The sequence below is a fragment of the Chanos chanos genome, chromosome 4 (assembly GCF_902362185.1).
Source record: "Chanos chanos chromosome 4, fChaCha1.1, whole genome shotgun sequence".
In the NCBI taxonomy this organism is placed as follows: domain Eukaryota; kingdom Metazoa; phylum Chordata; class Actinopteri; order Gonorynchiformes; family Chanidae; genus Chanos; species Chanos chanos.
In genome coordinates this window covers 3,945,750-3,957,135 of record NC_044498.1, presented here as the reverse complement: position 1 = coordinate 3,957,135, position 11,386 = coordinate 3,945,750, and the positions used below count along the sequence as shown (strand labels likewise).

The following is an 11,386-nucleotide window of genomic DNA, read 5'->3' as shown; positions in this document are numbered from 1 at the left end:
TATACTGGTGTGAAATGGATTGCTTTGTGTATTAGTGTATGAATTAGTTCATTGCTGTGGAGTACATTGATAATTAACTGTTAAATATTGTGTAATATGTTGGTGATTAGTTGCATGATATGTATAATACTGATCATCAGTTGATTGCTGTGTTGTATACTGGTGATTAGCTGAATGTTGTGTACTGCATTTATTATTATTTGATTATTGTTGTTTAGTATAGTATGATTTGTTGAATGTTGTCTAATTGACTGATAGATGACTGTTGTTTATTATATCAGTGATTCGTTGAATGCTGTGTAATGGGTTGATAGTTAGTTGACTGTTGTTTATTATATCAGTGATTAGCTGAATGTTATGTAATGGGTTGCTAGATACTGGTGGTAGAGAGATCCGGTAGGCCTGTTAAATCTTGCTTGAGTTAGGTGGACTGTAGGTGTGGTTCAGGATTCGAATATAGGAGGTACTGTTGCATCAAACAATGTAAAAACTTATCGACAGGTGCTACAAACACCATATTTACAAATAACAAAGCAACCATTACTTACAGTTTGTCAAAGACACACATAACTTTGTGTACAAAGGCAAATGTAACTCCTTTCAGAAATATTTCCACTCTCGTTTCTCAGTCAACAGCGAGGGTATTCTGTTCATTATGCGTGTAGTGACTGATGAGGGCACATGCACAAGGTTCTAAGCGCATGTGGGCAGGGGGACACATCCACTAGCGATGTTGGCCCTTCCAACACAGTTGCCCCCAAATTCGCTCTATGGAAAGGCCAATCTAACTATGCCTGAGGGTTCCCTCCGTTGTCATTGTCATCACCATTAGGGATCTCTGGAAGGATGATCAGGCATACAATGTGTCTGGTGTATGTTCTGTCTTTTGTCTGCACCTCTGCTGACCTTACATGACTGTCAGGACCTGGAAAGACCTTCACCACCTTCCCAACTTGCCAGAGTGACTAGGGTAGCTGTGGATCTACCAGCATGATGACTGTTCCAAATTTAATGTCTACAGAATGGCTCTTCCACTTGCCTCTGGTTTGAAGGCCGGGTAAGTAGTGCTTTACAAGGTTGTCCAGAATCTATTAGCTAGTACCTGAGAGTGCCTCCATCTTCATTGCCCAAGAGGTTCAGATTGAGGATATACCACCTGAGGTAACGAACTGTCAGGCCGCCCCATCAGGAGGTGGTTGGGGGTCACTGGATCTAAATCGGCCACATTAGCTGAAACATAGCCCAACGGCTTTGAAGTGAGTATGCACTCAATTTCCACAAGGACAGTCCTGAGTACCTCTTCACTCACTGTTTGGAAACCGATGTTGGTGTAAATGGCAGACTTAACAAATCGGATTTCTCGCTTCCACGCACCTCGGAAGTGTGGTGCAGCAGGTGGGTTGAGGTGGAAGGCAATCTGCTGACTTGCCATTTGCTGCTGTAAATCTGGACTCAAGTCCGCAAAGGCTTCTCTTAGCTCCTTCTCACCACCTTGGAAGTTTGATTCCTTATCTGAATATAACTCAGCTGGCTTGTCATGCTGGGCAATAAACCTCTGAAGTATCATTAGGAAAGACTCAGATAGAGGTCAACACATTTACATGGACTGCTCTGGTGGTGAGGCTTTTAAAGAGTACACCCCATCTCCTTTCATCTCTTCGACCCATCGTTATCAGGAATGGGCCGAAGCAATCCATGCCAGAGGAGCAGAACGCAGGCTTAAACAATCTGAGGTGAGAAGACGGTAGATCTACCATTTTCTGGATGCCAGGCTTTGATTTCCATCCGCAACAGTCAATCCATCCACGCCGGTGACACTTAACTGCTTCATGCCCTCTGAATATCCACACTGTACGCCTCAATTCGCTAAATACTTGCTCTGGTCCAGGATGGTGTAATCTGGAGTCATAGTTCTGGATAAGTAGCTTGGTAGAAGGGTGGTTAGGATCTAACACTATAGGGTGCACAGCTGCTGGATCAAGTACCTCTACTCTGCTGTCCTCCAACTCTTATGACTTGGTTTGTGGTGTCAAACTCTGGAGAAAGGCACGAGAGATGGCTGTTTGGGGCCACTGGTTTGCCTTACTTTAAGAGCTCGCAGACCTCTGAATGCAAGTATCTCTGCATCTTGTTAAGTGCTTGCTGGAGGGAGACCAGCCTGGGCAGCCGCCCCATGGAGTTTCTGGGCTAAGGACTCTACCAGTTCATCCCAGGTGCTGAATTTCCATCCAGCTGCTGCTTGTGGGTCTGAGGTGGTGGTTACTCCACAGAAGGCAGTGCACCTCAGCTCCGTAGTGTCCTGCCCTGAACTGTTCATTGAAGGGACTGATGGCCACTCCTCTGGGGTTGACAGAAGAAACTTTGGTCCTTGGCTCCACCTATTGGGACTCACTAACACCTGCAGTGTTTTACCCCCCGTGAGGTCATCTGCGGGATTCCATGCAAATTCAGTGTAATGCCAGGCCTTGAGGTTGGTAAGGTCTTGCATTTTGGGCCACCCTGGTTCCGACAAAGACCTTAAAGCGGCATGAATCTTAGTGCAACCATGAGAGAACTGTTGTCGAATCGTGCAAGGAGAAAGGCAAGATGAATCATTCCATTGGAATCTACTGACCTCAGGTAGGCCACAGATCCGTACGTCCTTTCAGAGGTATCACAGAAAATGTGTACGTCCCTTACTGTGTCAGCTGGGGTGTTGCATCTGGGCTGCCGGACCTGAGGTAAATACTGGAGCTCATTTTTCAAGCCTTGCCATGCTAGAAGCAGGTCTTCAGGGAGCAAGGGATTGTCCCGGTCTCTCTGCTTATCCCATAGGTGCTGGACAAGGACCTTAGCTCGGGTGGTGTAGGGAAGTATGAACCCAAGTGGGTCATACTGACTGGCCAACACCCAGTAGATATTTTGCATGGTAGGGGCTCCATAGACAATAGGCCTGTGCTTGAAGCCTAAGGTGTCTGAATCATATTGCAGCTCAGGCCCAGCAGTGATTCTCGTACATGTGCCTTGTCACGTTCCACCTTGCTTCGGGGGGCAGGTGGCTGATGACAGTTTGTAAATTGCTGGCCCATTGGTGGATCTAGGAGACCTCTAAGCTTGTCAACTAACTGTCTTGCTCTCTGGGCTGATGGTATGCTCTGCAAACAGTTGTCGCCATAAAAGTACCTTTCTACGGAGAACCGCACATCTTCATGAGGTGCACTGTGGGCAAAGACCTGCTTCTGCAAAGCGAAGGTGGTGCAGCATGGGCTACAAAAGTAGTCCCAAATGGGAGCAGGTGCCACTTGTAGACCTGAAGTACTTCATCTGAAACATTCCTTTGACATCACAGCTGATTCCAAAGCTGTGCTCTCTGAAATGGCTCAACTCAGGGCCAGGCAGCAGATTCTTTCCATTGTGTTGCACCATGTGGTGCGGGATGTACAAGTTCTCTCCAGTGGGGGGAATCTCTAGCACAGGTAATTTAGCCACCATACCAGCCACCTCCAACTTGTTGATCTCGACCTGATATGCAGCTGCACTCTCTGGATCTTTCCTCAGATGTCTCTTGAGCCTTGGCATTGCTGCCTTCATGGGGGCCTGGAAGAAGGGTGAGTCCTTTCTCCTCAGCAATTGAGTAGCATAATGTAGGACACCATTTACCACTACTCTGATTGTCTTGTCCTCAAGAAGACTGATGGCCTGTTGATCTAACTTCTCTCAACGGATCATCTGGAGTATCTTTAGCCCCAAGGAGTATGGTGGCTGAGCGAGATGGGTTTGTGTCCCGCTTGCAACTTGACTTCTGAATGCTCCTCTCTCTCTCTGTCCCTTGTTACTGACTTGGCCCTCACTATTCTAGCACCATGCTTCATATTGCAACCACTGGGAGAAGTCGATCAGGTTATACACTATTCCAGGCTAGCAGCACATGTACCTGTGGAACTCTGACCTCGTCCCAGAAGGCAACTTGCTTAGCAGCTGTTCCTCATGTGACCCACACCTCAGCCGCACTGATCCATCATGCCCCAGGGTCTGTAGCATCCCAAAAAGGGCACAGACTTGAAATGCAAACCCTTGAAAGCCCTCTGAGTCACCATGTTGAATGTGTGGGGCGTCCATGACAGTAGCGATTTTCTTGAGAGTTAGCCTGTGGGGTTGGCCAAGCCTCCCTGTTAAGGCAGCCACAGTATCTGAGTAGGGTGTACGGGAATTCAAAAAGGCACCTGCCGCTAGATGGGCTTTCTCCAACTTGAGGTGGTCCATAAGGATTTGGTACCATAACAGTTCTGTGGCATCAGGAGGCAGGAGGTTTTCTAGAGCAATCTTGAGGCGACTGAACTCACTAGGATCTTTCTGGGCAAAATCAGGAATTGTAGGGATGGGGCCTCCACAGATTCTCTCTCATAGGAATGTGGGCATCGCTCTGTAGGTGCTCAGTAGGGAGGTGTAGGTGGCTCGTACTGGTTGTACATGGGTGTATGTGAGGCCTGGGCTGCAGCTGATCCAAAGGGCTCTGAGGATCTTGGTGGGCTCCAGCTATGGGCAGGCTGCTGAGTGTAGCCACAGGTATACGGTTATCTGGCTGATTCAGGAACATGGTAATAGGCCTCTTCATGGGGCCTAGGTGGTAATAAATAATGCTAGGGAGGTTGCTCATCTAATCGTGTAGTTGCAGGAGGTGGTCTACTAAGAGAGGCAGACATAGCTTGACCTTTCAGGATATGCAGCTCACTCATCATCCCGTCAAGGAAATTCAACATGGCCTGCCCTTTCCGATTTGCTGAGTGTGGGGGCAGGTTCACAGGATGACTGTAGCCCTGATAGCTAGCTTCTAGACTTGCATCTATTCTATGGCCATAGTTAGGCTTCATGGAGGGTTTAGGAAATGGATTGTGGGTGGCTACAGGGAAACTGGGAGTCTAAGGAGGTGGTCTAGATATCATCCCTGATGCAGGAGGTAGCTTTGATTGCAAAGAGGGTGAATGCTAGGGTGGCTGATGATGGTTGTTGATCTCTGCAGGAGCGTAGTGCAGGCTTAGCCTGTGCTGTTTTAAACTGTTAGCACTATTTTTTTTTTTTTTTTTTTTACTTATTTAGCTTTCTTTTAGGTAATAGCTTTATCCCTCATTAAATGGACACCCAACAGTGGTGTTGAAGGAAATGCTGAGGCTGCATCACTGAATCTGCCTCTCTTTCTTACACTCAAAATACACTTTTACATTTAGACTACATCAATATCACACTTTCAGTGCTTTTAAAAAACATTTTTTTCTCAGAGAGGTACGGTATCTGATGTTTCCTGTTTTTTTTTTTCCCACGAGCACTTCCTGCCAAGTATGTGGGTGTCAGTGTGTGTGTGTGTGTGTGTGTGTGTTTGAGTGTGTGATTGACATGGGTGTGTATGTGCGTATATGTGAATGTGGGTTAAAAGGTAGCACATGTTTGTGAAAGCAATTAGTGTGAATGTAACCATATTAACCACACTATCAGACGAATGACCTGCTACCACACAATGGTAACTGACAAGCAAAATCATGCTCATGCAGTAACAACCAATAAAGATAAACAGAAGACTTGTTTACAAGAATTCATTAATGCTGACAATAAATAGCAAGTTTCCTGTGAATAGTTGTTTTACTAACATGAATACTGAATGTGGTTTGTAAACCACAAACAACACTGTTGTGTAGATGTGAGCCAAAAAATAAGTAAATAAATAAATAATAAATAAAATAAAAAATGATGCAGTTAATCAAGCCTGTTCTGTTTTAGTATACAAAGCATTCACAAAATTCCCCTCTTGTTCTCTGTAGATAATTCCTCCACCATTAAATTAAAATGTGTGTGTGAGAGAAAGAGAGAGAGAGAGAGAGAGAGGAGAACAAACACTCTGGCATTGCCATTTTTCTGTCAACTACAAGTGTTCAGGGAACCTTTGTCCTGATTTCCACTGACAACTTAAGAGAAGGCAGATGTCAAATGTTACTAGAGAAAGGGCAAAAAAAGCGCTAACATTTCTCAGTTCTCAGCAGAATTGTCAACAGGGATCAGTTAGGGTCTGCCTGATGTCAATGGTGTGTGTGTGTGTGTGTGTGTGTGTGGTGGGAAAGAAAGAGAAGATGTTAGATAATCTTTGAATCAACACAAGTTTTTTCCCGAAGAGCCTCACAGGTGATACTGGCACATACAGGTGGCATCTGTCATCACTCTTTGTGCCACTCTTTGTGCCCCTACCACCATGGAGCATAGGTGGTGCGTTGGGAACTTGAACCCAACATAGTGTGCTCTTTCCATTTCGACAACACAACAGCGCGTATTTTAAAGCTTTTGGTTCCCAGTTCGCAAGTGGCCATAGGCTTCTGCCTTCCCCTTTTGGTCAGGGGTTTGTGGGAGAGACTCCCCAGTCAGGGCCAGATGTGACCGAGTCCCTTCTCCACACTCAGTGCTCTACTTCCTATACTAAGTTCTTCTTCTTTGAAAAATAGATTCTAAGTTTCAAAAAGCAGTCAAAGTCTTCAGGAGTCCGATGCAGTGTAAGTTTATTGCATTCAGTGGTGAGCAAAATACAACAAACTGAGTCAGGTCCCAGGGAGTGACTGAATTTAATACAGAAAATCATGCACTTATATCTAAAATTTTACCTGTATGCAAAACCTACGTAACCAATAAACGCATAACACGGTTGTATGGTAACACCCCTTACATCATCCGTTTTTGCATGGTCCATCCCATTCGCTTCCAGAAATTTCCCCAAATTTTCCCAGAATTTCATTATTCCATACATCATTGTTTCCGATTTCCTTTTTTGGCTAAGTAAAAATGATGATTCAGCCATGTCCTTACTGTACTTTGGACGCTTTACCATGTCCCCGATCTTACCTCAGATATTTTACCCCTTAATGCAGGTGTTCATTATCAAGTGATGGCTAGTCTATGCAAGGCGGACACTGACGCCACTACGCCCCAGTCATTACTTATGCTTCCCTGTCACTATAGCCTAGATATTACCCTTTTTCATATTGCCTCTATATTTTGCTGATATTGCATCTTCCTTTTTTGGTATATCAAGGTCCTCTTCCGTTGGCTTCAACTTACAGAGGCCTTCTTCCATTTCAGAGGCCTCCTTCCATTTCAGAGGCCTTCTTCCATTTCTCCAACAGGTTTCTGCTACAACGTGAGCCATTTTCACATATACATTTTGGATTATGTCTGCAGAATCAGGTTCGCATTTTGAGAGTTCCCCTTTCACACATGTGGCACACAGACTGTCACTGTCAGATGCTTTGTCACCTACTCGAAATACTCCGTTTGGTTTAGGCCAGGGGTGGCACCTGGCAACACGTCGAAAAAGGCAGACGAGGCTGATGCTACCGACTTTTGTCTGACAATTTCAGCATCGGCCCTTACCGACAGAAGTTCCCGAATCTCGTCATCTCTCCAGTTAGATATTTTCATTGGCATCTTCGTGTAAATGACCCTTCTTCTTTACCCTCAGACGTTTGTATCCTTCTGGTTTTGTGGCAGTCACAAGTTAGAAATGGCATCAACATGCCCACTCTACTCTATTCACACATGGACCCAAACGAAGAGAAAATGGAGTTTGTACTAGGAGGCTGGTAGAATAAACGCTGTTTAGAATCCGATTCGACTGATTCGGATATTTGTGTTCACACATACAGCCCCTCCTGTTACAATCCCAATTATTTTAGGGTTGCAGTGCATGTGTAAAAGGGGCTTAAGTGAGCCAGGTGCGGCGCCAGCAGGAGAGGAGAAGGTTCCAGTTCCAGTCATGTGACTTTGAGCGAAGAGCTTTCACAACCTCGGAGATTCCCATGTCTTACATAAGTTTGTGAGTGTAGCTGACTTGAACCTCCCTGAAGAAAAAAATACCATGAGGACATTTAGGAACTGCAACATGTTTGAGATAAGACTGAAGGCTTGTGTTTTGAGAAAATGCAGTTTAAAAAGACAGCATAATGCTGTTAGAAGTGAGGGAGAGAGAGAGAGAGAGAGAGAGAGAGAGAGAGAGAGAGAGAGAAAGCAGGAAACTGTGTGAAATACCCACTGAGGTAGTGATATGTCTTAATTGCTCTCTCACCAGGTCTTCCATACTGGTGCTAACTAAACAAGAACAGTGGAAGTAGGGTAGCCCTACTGAAAATCTGTGTTCCAAACTCAGCATCTAAATAAATAAACTGAACAAATATGTGAAAGTTATTGGGGAAAATCAAAAAATGGAGTAACATGAAAACTTAGCCTTTAACATTACTTCACCTCGCTGAGGGCAAATTTCAAAGCCATGTCTTCACACACGGACACCTCCCATCGTATGGATTTAACTAAACTTATCAGAGGCTAGCGTCTCACATGCAGGACTTCCTCTCATATGGTTTTGTTTTCCAGTGCCATCTGTGCTTGGACAGAGTAGCAGAGTCTTGGTTGCAATCTTTCGTATACTTTCATTGCATTCCAGCAGACTTCTCTCTCGTAACACCGGTAAGACTTGTTTGCCTGAGATTTTAAAAATGACTGCACTTTACAAGAGCTTTCAGAATGGTCTTAGGTCTTTCGAAAGATAGATTTGCGAGTTGTTTAAATATGACCGACTCTGTCTGGCCAAAATTAAGTAGAAATATTAAAATTCTGTTTTATTCCGCTGCACAAATTTTGTAAGGACTGTCATTTAGAATGATGAAATTTGCTTATTGATAGCCATATGACCAAAGTTGTAAGTGGAGGTGCATGTCATTAAAACTGCCCTGCAGATTCGTCTATCGTCAAGAAAGTCTCCTTTGTATTTTTCTCTTTTTATGAAATTGAAATTGAAAGTAAATTACTGCGGACTCAACTTCTACTGTTTTTTACAATTTACTTTTATTTTTTATTTCTGTTTTTGTGTTGGGCTTATGTTTCTACATCAAGAGGGGTTGATTTTGGTATTGTAAAGATTGAAAATGAATAAAGAAAAATGTGATGTTTGATAAAATCAAGTTTTGAAACATGAAGAGAAAATTAAGAGAGAGAGAGAGAGAGAGAGTTCTGGAGTATCAATTTTTACACAAACCTTAATATATTTATTTAAAAGAAAGAGTTATCTGAGAAACAACTGGTATTTAGAAAACTTAAGGAAGAACACGGGTAGAATTGGATGACTTCAGTGCAGAAAGGACAAACCACTAAAGAGTTTCAATGCCAAATGATATCTCTATATGTAAGCATAAATTCAATATCTAATATTTTACAAAATATTCATTTTAGAAAACAATAACAACAACAACAATAACAGATTTAACACACAGATTTAACGCTTAGGCTTACTGTAGACTGATGTCAACAGGCCTGTAAATCTTCATGAACAGGTTTGTAAGAGAACAGATAAATCTTCTCATGTGTTAACTAATGTGTTTATCAAGAAGAGGGCCAGTGTACAGGCCGGTGCTTCTTTAAAAAACAAATGTTATATTTTATCACCTTATCACCAAATTGTTTACATCTGTATCATTCTCGGCTTCCTCCCTCAGAAAACCATGGATGAATTGAAAATAATGGGTGACCTAGACTACTCGATTACTCCCAGTTATGGAGACATAGACATAGAGGAGCCCTGCGTGATGGAGACGGACACATGGCTGAAGCATGCCCTCAGCATTTACGTCCACTCCATCATATGTGTCGTTGGCTTCATCGGCAACATCCTCGTCATCATCACCTACACCTTCTACAAGAGGGCCAAATCCATGACGGATGTCTACCTGCTCAACTTGGCCGTAGCTGACATTATGTTCGTGCTAGCATTGCCACTCATCATCTACAATGAGCACAACAACTGGGCCATGGGGGATGGGGCTTGCAAGCTCCTCAGTGGCCTCTACAGCATGAACGTGTACAGTGGCACCCTCCTGCTGGCCTGTATCGGTGCCGACCGCTACATGGCCATTGTCCAAGCTAGCCGGTCGATCCGGATGCGCTCCAAAACACGAGTCTATGGCCATGTGATCTGCATCGTGGTGTGGTTCCTGGCTTTCATGTTGTCCCTGCCCACATTCATCTACTACAAGACGTACGACGCCAATGAGAGCCCATTATTCTTTATGTTCGAAAACCACACATATGACGAGTACACGGGAGATGTGGAGCATGGATCCATCATAGTGTGCTCTTTCCATTTCGACGACAGCACAACAGTACGTATTTTAAAGCTTTTGGTTCCCAGTTTGCAAGTGGCCATAGGCTTCTGTCTTCCCCTTTTGGTCATGGGTTTCTGCTACAGCGCGCCAAGAATTTCCAGCAGCACAAAGCCGTCCGTGTGGTCTTGTGTGTGGTGATAGTGTTCTTGGCCTGTCATGTACCCTACAACATGACTCTCCTCTACTCCACTGTGGTCATGTTCCAGGTGATGGAATGTGATCAGGAAGTTAGCACAGCAGTGGCACTGGTAGTGACCCAGACTATAGCTTATCTGCATTGCTGTCTAAACCCCATCCTCTATGCCTTTGTTGGGGTCAGTTTCCGCAATCACTTCCGTAAGATTTTGACGAACACGTTCTGTAAAGGGGAGAGGTACATCCAAGAGGACACAGGCTACTTTACCTGCCACTCTGTAGATGGATCGACCAAAGACAGCGCCACATCTTTCACTATGTGAGCCAGGTGCGGCACCAGAGGGGAAGGAGATGGTTCCAGTTCCAGCTGTGTATCTTTGAGCAAAGAACTTTCAAAACCTCGGAGATTCCCATGTCTTACGTAACCTTGTGAGTGTAGCTGACTTGCCTGAAGAAAAAAAATATTAAGCTAGATATTAAAAGCCATAAAAGATTAATTAAAAGTTAAAACACACATTCCAGCGTCATTTATTTTAATTATTCATGGGGTCAGTTCATGAGGTTGATTGGTTCTCTGTTTTTCCAAGTTACATATGTTTTTTTTAAGTCATTTATTTAGATTTTATCAAATTTATCAGCTGAGAGACAGATCACAGGTTTATAGTAAAAATATTAGTCTAAATATAAACTGTGTTATTTTATGAAAGAAACGCTTTTATATTTTTATATATAAATATAAAAGTGTCATTTTGATGCTTAGTTTCATAAATTCGGAGGATTTTTTCTATTTGACAAGTGATCTAAATCTACTTTTTCAGTCCAGTAGGTGGTGCCACTACCCAGGTTTGCCCACAGAGCCCACAGTATAGAATAAATCACTATGGAATTACTGACTAACAGACATGTAAGCAGAGCTGTCTGTGATGAAAGACTGGCTATCTGTCTGTTTAAAGAAAAGGCCAGTAGAGCTTTCGGTCTATCTGCCTTCCTGTCTGTCTGTCTGTCTGTCTGTCTGAAGAAAAAGCCAGTAGAGCTTTCTGTCTATGTGCCTTCCTGTCTGTCTGTCTTAAGAAAACGCCAGTAGA

The 11,386-nt window shown here is 43.8% G+C and overlaps 1 pseudogene; it reads left to right on the top strand.

Annotated features, from left to right (window-relative positions):
• The first annotated feature begins 9,506 nt into the window (after nucleotides 1–9,506).
• LOC115809236 (C-C chemokine receptor type 6-like) lies at nucleotides 9,507–10,624 on the top strand (annotated as a pseudogene).
• Nucleotides 10,625–11,386: the final 762 nt, after the last annotated feature.